We start from the raw sequence: 12,743 nt of genomic DNA, 5'->3' as shown, positions 1-12,743 counted from the left end.
ATTCTCCTTTGTCCCACCCCTATATGCCCTTGTAAAAAGTCCCTCTTCAGATTTCTTGTCAGCCCCTTTAGGCACTGGAAGCTGCTCTAAGATCTCCCTGGAGCCTTCTGTTCTCCAAGTTGAAAAACCCAAACTCTCTCAAGCCTGTCTCCATGGGAGACATGCTCCAGCCCTCTGAAAATTTTCATGGCCCTCCTCAGGACTCCAACAGTTCCACATCTCTCTTGCATTGGGGGCCCCAGAGCTGTACAAAGTACTCCAGGTGGGGTCTCATGAGAGTGTAGTAGAGGAATAGAATTGCCTCCCTCAACCTACTGGTCACACTCCTTTTGATGCAGCCTGATACATGGATGGCTTTCTGGGCTGCGAGTGCACAATGCGATTTCATGTGGAGCTTCTCAGCAACCAACACCCCAACAAGTTTTTCTCCTCAGAAATGCTCTCAATCCAGTCTCTGCCCAGCCTGCATTTCTGCTTGGGATTGCCTCAACCCGGGTGTAGGACCTTGCACTTGGCCTTGTTGAACTTCATGAGGTGCACATGGGACCATATCTCTAGCCTGTCAAAGTCCCTCTGGGAGGCATCCCTTCCCTTTAGTGTGTTGACCATACCACAAAGCTTGGTGTTGTCACCAAACTTGCTGAGGGTGCTCGATCCCACTGTCCATATCACCAGCAAAGATGTTAAATAGCACCAATCCCAATAACGACCCCTGAGAAATGAATGCCTCTCTTCACTGGTCTCCACAAGAAGGGAGTATTTATTGAAATGAAACATGCTGAACGCACTTGGATGGCTTCTTTCAGTCAGGATCTCTGGGATTTTTTTCATTTAAAAACCCCTCTGAAAGTGGGTGAAAAACTGCCACCCATTCAAACTCTACCATTACAAAGCTGCCACGTGGAAAGACATTTAGCAACAAGGAATGCAGTTTAGAGTCAAGCAATGAGTGTTTTATTAACCAGCTGTACCCTATTAGCTCCTCTCTCCAACTACCAAAATGTGGCAACAGAGATGGATGGGAGGCAGGAGTACTATTTGAAATTACACTATGGCATTGCAAAACCTAACAATGAGGCCCTGTGGAAAAAAGAGTTCCCCTCCTGAGATCTGCAAGTAGAAACAGGGAAAAGGCTGGGCACTCAGCCACCAAAGCTTCTCTTGGGCCAATGCTCTGTGCAAGAGGGACAGGATTTGTTGCTACTGTACTCCAAACAACACAGTTCTGATGCCCTTGAGGCACTGCACACAAAGACAATTTCCTTTTCTGTTTACCATCACATAGGCTGCTAGAATGGCAGAATATAATGGACCTGCATTTCTCCAGCTTTCTAGAAGCCTGGATCCCCTCTTGAAGTTTACCAGGTGGTAGAGCTATGAAAAGGCAGGTCTCCCCAGGCACAGTGCTGCACTAGACACACAGCAGTTTTGGAGAAGGTTTGGCTCCTTGATCTGAGAATATGATCTAAAGCCATGATCCATCCAAGTGCCTTCAGATTCACTCCAAATCACTTCAAAACCTTGTGTGTGTAATCCTGATATGATGCTACAATCAAAGGAGAATGAGAAGACCAAACCCAAGATGTTCCTTTTATTTTTTCACTGATGATCTCACTCTCTACAACAAAACAGTTCAAAGAACTTTTTTTCTTCGTTTTTGAGGAAAACTATAAACAAAAAAGGATCAGCAAGAAAGAGCCGGAAGAAAAGGAAAAGGTCCTTTCAGCTTGTAGATGCTCCATAATAACCTTCCAACCTAGCAAATTGTATTAAGTATATGCCCCAGGAATTAGAAAGTTGAATTGAATGTATTTGAACAGTATGCAATGGAACACAGTGACAGCAAATCCCTCTTCTCTGTCTTCAGCAACCCTAGTCAGTCCTAATACAATGCAGAGAGGACATATCAAGCAAGTTCACTTCATACCTTAACCTTAAAGTTTGCCTAATAGGCGAATTTTAGGACCATCCAACTTAGAAATGCAGCTCTTCAAGGATAAAACACCAGAAGGTAATTCTCTAGCTTGCATATACACTCCCATTTATTCCCATTTCACTTTCAAGCATCATGATCTCAGGAGAGAAGACAAACAATAGCAAAAGTGTTAAGCCAACTTTTTTTGTGTTGTCGTGGTTTAAGCCCCGGCTGTAAATTAGAACCACGCAGTCTACTTCCCCCCCACACCCCCAGAGGGATGGGGAGGAGAATCGAAAGAATGCAACTCCCACGGGTTGAGATAAGAACAGTTTAGTAACTAAGGTATAACACAAATCACTACTGCTACCACCAATAATAATAATGATAAAGGAAATAACAAGCAAGAGAATACAACCGCTCACCAACCGGTACCTCACCCCCACCCCGCCATGATCCAGCCCTTCCGGGAACTCTCAGTTCTACCTCCTGGGCATGACGTGCTGTGATATGGAATACCTCTTTGGCTAGCCTGGGTCAGGTGTCCTGTCCCCGCTTCCTCCCGGCCCCCCCTCCTCCCTGGCAGAGCATGAGACTCACAAAGTCCTTGGTCAGGGTAAACATTCTGACCAGCAACTGAAAACATCACAGTATCACAGTATCACAGTATGTTAGAGATTGGAAGGGACTTCAAAAGATCATCTAGTCCAATCCCCCTGCCAGAGCAGGAACACCTAGATAAGGTTACATAGGAATGTGTCCAGGCGGGTTTTGAATGTCTCCAGAGAAGGAGACTCCACAACCTCCCTGGGCAGCCTGTTCCAATGTTCTGTCACCCTCACTGAGAAGAATCTTCTTCTCAAGTTTAAGTGGAACCTCTTGTGTTCCAATTTATACCCATTACCCCTTGTCCTATCATTGTTTGCCATTGAGAAGAGCCTGGCTCCATCCTCGTGACACTCCCCCTTTATATATTTATATACACTAATAAGGTCACCCCGCAGTCTCCTCTTCTCCAAACTATAGAGACCCAGCTCCCTCAGCCTTTCCTCATAAGGGAGATGCTCCACTCCCTTAATCATCTTAGTTGCCCTGCGCTGGACTCTCTCCAGCAGGTCCCTGTCCTTCTTGAACTGAGGGGCCCAGAACTGGACACAATATTCCAGATGCGGTCTCACCAGGGCAGAGTAGAGGGGAAGGAGGACCTCTCTCGACCTACTGACCACCCCTCTTCTAATACACCCCAGGATGCCATTGGCCTTCTTGGCCACAAGGGCACAGTGTTGGCTCATGGTGCCATCCACTAGGACCCCCAGGTCCCTCTCCCCTACACTACTCTCTAACAGGTCGTTCCCCAACCTATATTGGAACCTGGGGTTGTTCCTGCCCAGATGCAGGACTCTACACTTTCCCTTGTTATATTTCATCAAGTTTCTCCCTGCCCAACTCTCCAGCCTGTCCAGGTCCCGCTGGATGGCAGCACAGCCTTCTGGCGTGTCAGCCACTCCTCCCAGCTTAGTGTCATCAGCAAACTTGCTGATAGTACACTCAATTCCCTCATCTAAATCACTGATGAATATATTAAATAATACTGGTCCCAGTACTGACCCTTGAGGCACTCCACTAGATACAGGCCTCCAACTAGACTCCGCCCCATAGACTACAACTCTCTGGTTTCTGTCCTTCAGCCAGTTTGCAGTCCACCTCACTACCTGATCATCCAGACCACACTTCCTCAGTTTAGCTATGAGGATGCTGTGGGAGACTGTGTCAAATGCTTTGCTGAAGTCAAGGTAGACCACATCCACCGCTCTGCCATCATCCATCCACAATGTTATTTCCTCATAAAAGGCTATGAGGTTGGTCAAGCATGACTTCCCCTTGGTAAAGCCATGTTGACTGCCCCTCATAACCCTCTTATCCTTGACATGCCTTAAGATGGCACCAAGGATAAGGTGTTCCATCACTTTCCCAGGGATGGAGGTGAGGCTGACCGGTCTATAGTTACCCGGGTCCTCCTTCTTGCCCTTTTTGAAGACTGGAGTGACATTTGCTTTCCTCCAGTCCTTAGGCACCTCTCCCATTTCCCAAGACTTGGTAAAGATGATGGAGAGTGGTCTAGCAATGACTTCCGCCAGTTCCCTCAGCACCCGCGGGTGCATCCCATCTGGACCCATGGATTTATGGATGTCCAGATTGCTCAACTGGTCCCTAACCCATTCCTCGTCGACTAAGGCAAACCGCTCCAGTGACCTGACTTCATCTGAGGTCTCAGGAGTACAGGGCTCTTCAGGACTGCCTCCGGCAGAGTAGACAGAGACAAAGAAGGCATTCAATAACTCTGCCATCTCTGTATCTTCTGTCACCAGGGCACCCATCCCGTTCACCAGTGGGCCAACCTTGCCTCTGGTGTTAGTTTTATCAGCTATGTATTTGAAAAAGCTCTTTCTGCTGTCCTTGACCCCTCTTGCGAGATTTAATTCTAAGGAGGCCTTAGCCATCCTAGCTGCCTTCCTACATCCTCTAGCAGCAGCCTTATATTCCTTCCGAGTGGCCAGCCCCTCCTTCCATGACCTGTAAACTCTCCTCTTCCACTTGAGCATACCCAGCAGTTCCTTATTTAGCCACGCAGGTCTCCTGGCCCTCTTCCTTGACTTCCTACGTGTCGGGATGCTCTGCTCTTGAGCTTGGAATAAGCAATTCTTGAATGTCAACCAACTATCTTGGGCCCCTTTACCTTCAAGCAGCCTTGCCCATGGGATTTCCCCTAGCAATTGCTTGAAAAGGCCAAAGGTTGCCCTGCTAAAGTCCAGGGTTGCAATTCTACTTGCTATTGTACTGGTCCTACCACACAAGATCCTGAATTCCACCATCTCATGGTCGCTGCAACCAAGACAGCCCTCAACCTTTACTGCTTCGACCAGACCCTCCTTGTTAGTGAGGATGAGATCCAGCAGCGCTCCTCTCCTGGTTGGCTCACCCACCATTTGGATGAGGAAGTTATCATCCATACACTGGAGGAACCTCCTGGACTGTGGCTGGGTTGCCGAGTAGTCCTTCCAGCAAACATCAGGGAAGTTAAAATCCCCCACGACAACCACGTCCTGTGACTGTGAGGCCGCTCTCAGCTGCCTGTAGAAGGCCTCGTCAACTTCCTCACCCTGATCTGGTGGCCTGTAACAGACACCCACAACAGTATCACCCCTGCCAGCCTGCCCCTTAATTCTCACCCACAGACTCTCAACTCGCTCGTCCTCTGTCCCTGGACAGAACTCAGTACATTGCAGCTGCTCTCGCACATAAAGAGCAACCCCACCACCCCACCTGGCTGGCCTGTCTTTCCTGAAAAGGACATAGCCCTTCATGACTATATTCCAGTCATGTGAGCTGTCCCACCACGTCTCTGTAATTGCCACCAGATCATAATCTCCTGACTTAACACAGGTCTCTAACTCCTCCTGCTTATTTCCCATGCTGCACGCATTGGTGTATAGGCATTTCAAGGAGGGAGCTGAGCTCACCAATTTCACCCTAGGATTATAGGAGGCCTCCCAGTCTTCATCAATCCTAGAGTGCTGCCCCACTGGGGCAAGCCCAGTTACAACCCCATCCCCCTTCGAATCTAGTTTAAAGCTCTCCAAATGAGCCCTGTTAATTCATGCCCCAGCATCCTTTTGCCTCTGTGAGTTAAACCTTTCCCACGTGCCATCATTCGGACTGGAGCCTTATAAAACCAGCCGTTATCAAAGAACCCAAAGCCCTGCCTAAAGCACCAGTCTCGTAGCCAATTGTTTATGGACTGAATTTTCCCATTCAGTCCCACATCATCACCGGAAGATGGAAGAACTGAGGAGAAGATCACTTGAGCCCCAGACTCTTTCACCTCGGCTTTATCAGTATTATTCCCAGGCCAAAAGTCAAAACACAGCACTGCACCAGTAGAAAAAATGACTGCTACTGCTAAACCAGGACATGTGTTAACCAGTTTCTCACATTGTCTTCACCCCTCAGGGAGATAGTTCAAAGTAAGTGCAAACTGTTTGCTCTAGCCAGAAAACAGCCAACTACTTACCTGCTGCCAGCAGTTCAAGGTAGTTGGCTGTTCCCTGGCTAGACCAAACTCTTGCAGCAAGTAATTACAGCACCTTCCCATTCCCCTGGGCTGAGGTACCACGCTCCTGCTCTTATCTGCAAAGCAGGATTTAACACCTTGCGAAAAGTATGAAAAACTTGCATAAAGAGAAAGAAATTAAGCCTTTAACCTACATGCATGTTTTGTTGCTATTAACAGTGCTACAATAACACATGGGTCTTCATCAATGCTGAAGTTCTCACGTGTGATTGTGCACAAATGGGCAAGGACAATGTCTGCAGTGGAAGATCTCAGTTACAGAAGGGACAGAGGAGCTGCAGACAGTAACAGAGGTGTACACAAAACAAACACAAACTGCACCAAGGCAAAAAATGGCACTGAGCCTTGGGGAAGCTGCTGGAAGTAGCTAGAGGCTATCACAGATCTTTAATACATGCCTTTAAACAAAGGACCAGATCCAAGCCCAAACATTTCTGTTTCCCTTTGGCATGTGTATGTGTATCTACAGCTCGAGTGTTACAGAAGTATCCCTCTTGGGAGGGAGAGAGAAGAAAAGAGAAAGAGAAAAGAAAATGACTGTGTGGGAGAAAAGAGCAAGTGGGGAAGCAAAAAAAGGAGCAAGATGAAGAAGAGGAGGAGAAGAGTTTAATATAAAAATAAAAGTGGAACTATGGAAAAAGGCAGTTATTTGTCTGCTTTGGAGCCTGAAGACAAAGGTGGGTGGCTGTAATTCTCAGCTGAGGTTACTTTTCCACTGCATGAAGCCAAGCTATTGTTCAGAAAATCAGACAGTGTATTTAATTTTACTTATTTAAAAAAATAAGGAAAGTGCTTAAATTTTACTTCTGCACCCTGGAGCCATTTTGCTTTTTGAATGCGTAGCGCAACCGAGCATAAATCCATTAACTTGTTTACCAGGAAACCAAGTTTTTTAAATTATCACATGATGGTCCATTAGCCAACTGAAATGCAACTAATTATACCTTTTTTAAAGCAAATAATAGCTTTTTCCTTCACTGAAGGTCTCTTCCTTGACATAACCTCATGAAAAGACTCAGGCAAAAGGAATCAGAATTCTGTATCTCAAGAGACAGGACAAGTCCCTCAGGTGCAGAGCAGCAACTTTTCCATCCAAGCATAAATAAGACTTCAGTAAATGCGGCAACAACTCCAAAAGAGGAAAAACTGCCTGGCCAAGCAAACACCACACACTTCTAAAGAGTAATGACCCACAAAATACTACATACCATCAGGCATCACCTCTAGTAGACGTCTGCATCCTTGCCCCTCTTGCCACTGGTTGACATGAAAAACATCCCACAGAAACAGCCCTTTTTACACACCAGCCACAGAGACTTTGAGACCATCAGGAACTTCCTGACCAAGGTTTCAAGCTATTTGAACTTTTCTTTGAACTATGCTTAGTCACTTTTTTCTAGGTTTGTAGCACCTGGAGAGACTGCCAAGGTCAGGCCCTGACTTCCATGGGGCAAAGAGAGAGAGAGCTGGCACATCAGTACAGTTGCTCCAAGTGCCTGCACCTGACTGCAAACAGCAAAAAGGCTGGGGGGGGGGGGGGCAGGTTTCTGTTACTTTCCTTCTCAAATAAGAATTAAAACCGTTGCTTCCTTTCGACTTTTTAACTCTTCAGCCTTTTCAGATCACATCCACATCCTTTCGTTCAGGAGTTGGGCTGATGTAAGGACAATAAAAGCTTTGACTTTATCCATTTAACTGCACAAACTCAAGGGCTGTGAGATGGATCAAATCCTCAATGTCAGCAGAACCAAGATTGGCCCCGGTTATTCCAAAGTGAGTAACAGGGTGACATCACAGGGGATAGGGAAAAAAAATATAAATAAAACCATCTTCAAATGTTAACTCTTCTCATACTGAAAGTCTTGGCGCTTCCTCAATTTCTGGTAGTATCTGAGAAACCACTGATAGGAATGATGACGTTGCAAAGTGATGCCTTCAGCCATTCTGAGAGTATCAGGAAATATTTAAAACATTTCATAAAGAATAACAGGGTTTTTGTAGGTCGGCTTTTGGCGTTTGTTTTTGGTTTTGGTTTTTTTTTTTCCTTTTTCTTTTAAAATCCAGAATAACTCCTATGTGCTTTGTAGTGACTTCAAAATCACTGGTTTATAAGGTCTCAACTCAGGGAGATAGTTCGCTGACCTTTGGCCGTTTTATCTCTGGCATCAACTGAATATTATGGAGACAACTACGATTTTACAAACCAGTTTGGGACTGGATCCAGGTAAAGCAGAAAAAACTCATGTTGTCATTAAGTGCAATGAAGGACAAGTGAAGAGAAAAAGCAGAATTATTTTCCAGATTTTTCCATGAGCCATCAGCAATAATTTAAATAGTTTCAGAATTATGAGGAGTCTCTATCTATTACTAAATTAAATGCTGGAAGCAGGTCTTCCACATGTATTGCATAAAGTTTTTATCTGTAGCACTTAATAAATTCAGCAATGCCCAAAAGCCACTTAATAGAATTCAAAAGCTACCTTTTATATTTCAAACCAAAGCCAGGACATCTCCATAAAGTGGCACTTCACACGTGGTACATTACAATCCCCAAATTTTACACACAAACCAGCACAAGCCAAATCAGTTAAGCACTGTTTCAGACACTTTGACTAAGGTTAGTATTTAAAGACCCCACAAGGAAGGTGCTTCTCCTGCCACTGCCTAACTCTGAAGGGTATGCTCAGAGATGGCTCTTGGTGGGCACCAGGCATTCCCAGGCTCTTAGGAGAGAGACGGGATCTATCCTCCCACAGGAACACAGGGCAAATCTTCACACTGGTGGTGTTCTCCCAGCTTCCAGCTCCCATAAGTTGGAAACTTCTAAGCTGGTGATCAATCAAAAGTCAGGTCTCCAGACCTCGCAAGTTATATCATGTTACTGAGGCAGAGAACTATAACACAAGAGTGTCCCGTCTCATGGGATGCCAATGAATCCATGTCAGCTCTTCAGCACCTTGTGACAGGAGATGCTGCCATCCAGAACACAGCTACTGCCTACACCATTCCTGAAAAACTACCTTCAAACCTGATGTAATAGCTCCAGAGAAGAATGAAAAAGCTCTTCTGTGCAAGTAGTAACATTGCACCATTAAGCTGGATACTTACACAGAGAAGGAATTCTCCTGAGGGAAAACCTTTGAATACACAGAAGGACAGAACTTACGCAGCATGCACAAGATAAAACATTTAATTGCAGACTGAAGGACAGGGGAATGCTATCCAACAGAATAAGCACACTGCATGAAGATTTATTCATGCTGCTGAGCAAGATACAAGCAGGAAAACACAGATGACAGTGTGGTATGAATATTTTAAAAGTCAGACCAGAGAACAGGACACCTGGAGACAGACAGTATAATGTTATATCAAACGTGTCCAGCATTGGCAGACTGAGACCAGACACAAGGGTTCCTTATGCAGCAGTGCCTTATGTCCCACCTTCTTCTCATGTAGGTTTTCTCCCCATACCTATGCAGAGGGTATCCATTACACTGTAGAGGATAAACTGGCTTCCTCTGTGCCTGCACAAGAGCCTAGTAGACTTGGTGCCAAAATAGCAAGTTCCACTTAGAGGTTTTGTAAACTTCATTAATTCCTTTGCAAGATTCAAGCGTAAGGAGCAAAGTGGAGTGACAAATCTCTAATACACCAGATTTATCCACTGAATGACAGTATTTGCTGTATGGTCATCTCTGAGAGAACCTCTAGATGACAGCTTATGACTTAGATCCAACATGAACCTTTGCTACTTCCAAGCTCTTGGCAGATGGATCTTCAACCCTTCACCAAGACAAGATGTCAGGCAGGATACTGAGACAATGACTGTGCTGCTGTGAACTCAGATTCCCAGCTCAGAAGCACTCTTTGCTGGTAGAGAGAAGTTACCAAGGCAGACTGTGCTTAGCTCTTTCAAGCAGTCTTTTAACAGCGAGGTTTCCCACCAGTGTGATGAAGGTAAAAGGACAATTTCTGGTATTCACATCATCAATTGTTTTTATCGCTATTCGAAGACCCATTCAAGTGGCTAACTCTACCAGGAAATCAGCAGTCTTTGAATTTAAAGAGATGGGAAGTAGCACCCAGCAACTTTCAAGATGAATTACAATAATTTTGGGTGTAGGATGTCATCCTGTTCCTGCAATGAAGACTTGGAGTGGGGAGGGACCAGCCTTTCTCTACTGTTAGGTCAGTCCCCTTTGTGATATCTTTACTGTACACAGTAATCTAAGGCTGATCAAGTGTTCCCAGGCATTCAAAGAGACCTTATGTGGTAGGCCAAACACACACAAGGTACTTCAACTGAACAGCCTTGACATTTCAACTTCTTTGAGAACAGAAGGCAGTGGCTGAAATTTCACTTTTAGTCATCCTACTTTTTTGTTTACTTTTTGAAAGATTTCCACAATATTTCCATCTGCACTTTGTTTTATTCTTTCTGTGTAACTAGCATAATAATCAACACTAAGAAATACTGTAGTGAATTGCACTGTAAGATGTTTTTCCTGTTCAGATGGGTTCTGAAACCCTGCCTGGAAACAAATTAAAAGTTAAAACAATAGCCCAGTGATTCGGAGGGATCCTGCCATTTAAGAAAATTGATAATAAAGAAGATACACAGCAGTAAGTTCTTTGCCGCCTGCATGCAACAGAACAGATGACCCAAGTTAACCATGTGAGATGTATTCCTAGCTATTTGTACCCTTCTAAAGTTTACCTTCCTCACACATCTTCTGATTCTTATCTGTAAATTTGTTTAAAAAAAAAATAAAAATCCTGTTTTGTCTAGGTCTGCCTGGTCTTTACCTATCATTTGCGGTTCTTCTCTAAAGACTCTTCTGGTCCCAGAGGTCCTAAAAAGGGAACAAAACTCCTAGGCAAAAAGTGTTGTTAGATCTGTTTGTATAGGAATTTCTGGATCTTCTTCCAATTACCCGCTCCTTAAAGGCATTTGGGTTTGCGTTTTTTCTTCAATATACAATCTGACACTGTAATTTTTAAGTCTCTGTCCACAAATATTTGTGAGATCCAATGGGACACAAAATTTCACGCCTCTGAATCTTTGGGGAATTGTCCCAGGTCCTGAATTTATGAACTGAAATGATCTGGAAGGGAACATCACCGAGAACATCCCTCCTCCCTGCATGAAAGTAAATTCACTTCTATGAGTGATTCTACTGGCATTTACACATCTGTTTCCATGCTCTGTAGCCATGGTCTTAATTAGGTTAGACCTTCATAGGCAATCTACCTTTTATTTTGTTTTAATTCTGTGCTTTTTCCCCCTAAAATGTCTTGGGTTTGTGGGGTTTTTTTGTGTACTGAAAAAAAAAAAAAAAAAAAAAAAAGGAAAAGCTTTTGAGATAGAATCTTTATAAGATCTCTATCCTTGATACAAAAGAACAATGCAATACATATGAATTATCAATAACAAATCCTGCCCGTTTTTGCTTAAGCAATCTTTTAACCAATCTTCTCAGCAGTAGCTTTCAAATATACGCAAAAAAATGCTTTAAAAAAACATATTCCAGCAATCAATGCTCCAAGCAAATCCAAACTTTCTTAAATTCTACCCCAATACTTTATCACCCATTTAAATGCACTTGTCTGGGCATTAGGCTCAGTCTATTTCCATTTCAACCACTACTAGTTTGGAGCAAGCTGCCCTATTTCCACTCAAGATGAGGGGAGTCCTATGTTGTGAACTTGCCTCACTGATTTCAGGAGAGATGTTAGGTGGAGGAAAGGTGATGCAATCCAGCCCTCTGATTCCATTCACCCCTGCACCTGGAAATTGGAAGTGATGTGTGCCTCCGCACACAACCCCACGTTATTTTAAAACAAGAGACAAAAAAATATCCTGCACATGCTGCAGTTCCCCAGTGTTACACAGGAGCACACTGCAGGACACAGCAGGGATCTGGATTTGGCACAGACCTAAGTTTATTTTGCATATTTCAAAGAACCTGCAGCCGCAAACCCTCAATAGAAAGAAAGTGTTTCTAATCACCACAACGTGTCTTTTTCACTTTCCTAGTGACAAAAAAAACCCTACCAGGCTAATCAGCAGGTAACAAAAAAGCTGAGCTAAATATTTTTGATACCAAAGGAAAAACTGACCAAACATTATGTACAATTCTACTCCTTGTAAGTCGTCTTCATTTTTCCCCTATTCGACTCCTGCAATAAATTCAGATAAATTGCAGTTTATGGGAATCTTACATTTGACTTACATATCAATGTGGAGTTTCTGCTATTTTCTCTCCAAGTCTGGTTCATCTTAAACATCTTACAAAGAAGGAAGCATAGTAATTTCATAATGTAACTTTTGATGCAACACTAGTCCATTCTTCAGTGTTTATCTTAAGCAAGTCACCCTGGCATGACTCCAGTTACAGACTCTTTCTGTACTCTGCACTGCAGGAACAAAACAGATTAGCTGAAAGGTCCTGTACCATGTGCTGGTAGAGCAAATTTCAACCTACAGAAGAATATTTATGTCTTAAAAACCAAAATATAAGTGCACACAATTTTGCAAAATTAAAACACCACCAGCGTTTGCAACCTACGTCAGGAAAGAACAAGGACGGAAGGAGAGGAAATCTGGGCGGTCATCTGAGATGCCAGAAAAGATCTTGTGGCTACCAGGGCTCTACAGGCGTTATTCAAGCACAAAATACTGGAACTCATGCACTA

At 44.1% G+C, this 12,743-nt stretch overlaps 1 protein-coding gene across 2 annotated transcripts in view; it reads right to left on the bottom strand.

Moving 5' to 3' along the window:
- Window positions 1-12,743, bottom strand: part of DIS3L2 (DIS3 like 3'-5' exoribonuclease 2) — a 208,549-nt gene that overhangs the window by 87,342 nt on the left and 108,464 nt on the right. The window lies entirely within an intron of this gene.

This window comes from Psittacula echo (genome assembly GCF_963264785.1).
Source record: "Psittacula echo genome assembly, chromosome: 7".
In the NCBI taxonomy this organism is placed as follows: domain Eukaryota; kingdom Metazoa; phylum Chordata; class Aves; order Psittaciformes; family Psittacidae; genus Psittacula; species Psittacula echo.
The sequence above is the reverse complement of the archived record's forward strand: the minus strand, read 5'-3'. Positions and strand labels throughout refer to the sequence as shown.